This window comes from Ixodes scapularis, unplaced genomic scaffold (assembly GCF_016920785.2).
Source record: "Ixodes scapularis isolate PalLabHiFi unplaced genomic scaffold, ASM1692078v2 ptg001158l_1___fragment_3__unscaffolded, whole genome shotgun sequence".
NCBI lineage: Eukaryota > Metazoa > Arthropoda > Arachnida > Ixodida > Ixodidae > Ixodes > Ixodes scapularis.
The window spans coordinates 1,967,501-1,970,115 of record NW_024610108.1 but is presented as its reverse complement, the minus strand read 5'-3'; the positions used below and the strand labels follow the sequence as shown (position 1 = coordinate 1,970,115).

The following is a 2,615-nucleotide window of genomic DNA, read 5'->3' as shown; positions in this document are numbered from 1 at the left end:
GCCGACGCCTTTCGTCGCCGTCTCGGCTGCTGCCTCCGCCGCATGGTCGTTACAGCAAGGTACCTGCGATCTCTGGCGTCTGCCGTTGGGGTCGGTTCTCGGGTGCACCTGTGTCTTGAAAACGAATGCGAGAGGAGGGTGTTTCGGAGCGTCCGCGCTAACCGAACGGTGTGAAATGACGAGTGCGTTCTGACCGAAGGCCGGGGTGCGTCCTCGCGTCCTCACGGGACCTGAAAGCTCGGCAACGCTGCGAAGGCGTCGTCAATGATTTTTTTGGCGTACGACTTTCTGTTGCTACGACGAGAAAGAAATTTATGCGCTTCTTGCCGCGTCGGTACCGACCTCGGTCGGGGATATTCCGGCTGCGCGCTCGAACGTGCTTCATTTCTTCTTGGATTTGGAAGTAATTCCTAAGCGTTGTGTGTGTTTTCGGTTCGTAAGGGGCGCCTGACGGTGGCCCCGCGTCCGCGCGTTGGTAGGGTTTTGGGCGACCCACCACGAAAAGATTACCTGGTTGATCCTGCCAGTTGTCATATGCTTGTCTCAAAGATTAAGCCATGCATGTCTAAGTACATGCCGAAACAAGGCGAAACCGCGAATGGCTCATTAAATCAGTTATGGTTCCTTAGATCGTTTCTTCCTACTTGGATAACTGTGGCAATTGTAGAGCTAATACATGCAGTGAGCCCGAAGCCCCTCGGGGCGACGGGTGCTTTTATTAGACCAAGATCAATCGGGCTTCGGTCCGTTTTGTGTGGTGACTCTGGATAACTTTGTGCTGATCGCACGGCCACGAGCCGGCGACGTTTCTTTCAAGTGTCTGCCTTATCAACTGTCGATGGTAGGTTATGCGCCTACCATGGTTGTTACGGGTAACGGAGAATCAGGGTTCGATTCCGGAGAGGGAGCCTGAGAAACGGCTACCACATCCAAGGAAGGCAGCAGGCGCGCAAATTACCCACTCCCGGCACGGGGAGGTAGTGACGAAAAATAACAATACGGGACTCTTTTGAGGCCCCGTAATTGAAATGAGTACACTCTAAATCCTTTAACGAGGATCCATTGGAGGGCAAGTCTGGTGCCAGCAGCCGCGGTAATTCCAGCTCCAATAGCGTATACTAAAGTTGCTGCGGTTAAAAAGCTCGTAGTTGGATCTCAGTTACAGGCGGGAAGTGCGTGGACACCACGTTACGGCCCGTGCTGAACATCATGCCTGTCGTGGCTTGGTTCCCTTCATCAGGTGCCTTGCTTTGGCCGGCGCGTTTACTTTGAAAAAATTAGAGTGCTCAACGCAGGCGATTCGCCTGAATAACAGTGCATGGAATAATAGAACAAGATCCTGTTTCTGTTCTGTTGGTTTTTGGAATACAGGATAATGATTAAGAGGGACAGACGGGGGCATTCGTATTGCGGCGCTAGAGGTGAAATTCTTGGACCGTCGCAAGACGAACTACTGCGAAAGCATTTGCCAAGAATGTTTTCATTGATCAAGAACGAAAGTTAGAGGTTCGAAGGCGATCAGATACCGCCCTAGTTCTAACCATAAACGATGCCAACCAGCGATCCGCCTGAGTTACTCAAATGACTCGGCGGGCAGCTTCCGGGAAACCAAAGTATTTGGGTTCCGGGGGAAGTATGGTTGCAAAGCTGAAACTTAAAGGAATTGACGGAAGGGCACCACCAGGAGTGGAGCCTGCGGCTTAATTTGACTCAACACGGGAAAACTTACCCGGCCCGGACACTGGGAGGATTGACAGATTGAGAGCTCTTTCTTGATTCGGTGGATGGTGGTGCATGGCCGTTCTTAGTTGGTGGACCGATTTGTCTGCTTAATTCCGATAACGAACGAGACTCCAGCCTATTAAATAGGTGCGTGGTTCTCTGCACCTTGCACCCTTCTTAGAGGGACAAGCGGCTCCTAGCCGCACGAAACAGAGCAATAACAGGTCTGTGATACCCTTAGATGTCCGGGGCCGCACGCGCGCTACACTGAAGGAAGCAGCGTGTTTTTATCCCTGTCTGTAAAGACTGGGTAACCCGTGGAACCTCCTTCGTGATTGGGATAGGGGCTTGCAATTGTTCCCCTTGAACGAGGAATTCCCAGTAAGCGCGAGTCATAAGCTCGCGTTGATTACGTCCCTGCCCTTTGTACACACCGCCCGTCGCTACTACCGATTGAATGATTTAGTGAGGTCTTCGGACCGATACCCGGAGCGGCCTTTCGGTTGCGCCGGTGTGTTGGAAAGATGACCAAACTTGATCATTTAGAGGAAGTAAAAGTCGTAACAAGGTTTCCGTAGGTGAACCTGCGGAAGGATCATTACCGGATGTTATTTGGCATCGTTTTGGCTTCTTCCTCTTGTACGGGGAATGGACTCGATGTGCGAATTTATCTGGCGCCGATCCCGACCAAGCTTGGATGCCGTCGGGACGGCACAAAAGAAAAACAACTGTGGTTCGGATGTGCCTTTTTCTTTGGGTGGCCTCCGTTCCTTTCGATGATGCGCCCAGCGGGAGCCCTCTGCTGCCTCGATTGAGAGGAGATTTCAAGTGCACCGGGACAATCCGCGGGTTACAAAAGGCGCATCGCCCCCTTTTTCGTCTCTTCTCGAGGA

At 52.2% G+C, this 2,615-nt stretch overlaps 1 non-coding gene across 1 annotated transcript; it reads left to right on the top strand.

Annotated features, from left to right (window-relative positions):
• The first annotated feature begins 507 nt into the window (after window positions 1-507).
• Window positions 508-2,323, top strand: LOC120847235. The gene has a single exon (XR_005717306.1). It is a non-coding gene; the product is annotated as a small subunit ribosomal RNA (ribosomal RNA).
• The last annotated feature ends 292 nt before the right edge of the window (window positions 2,324-2,615 follow it).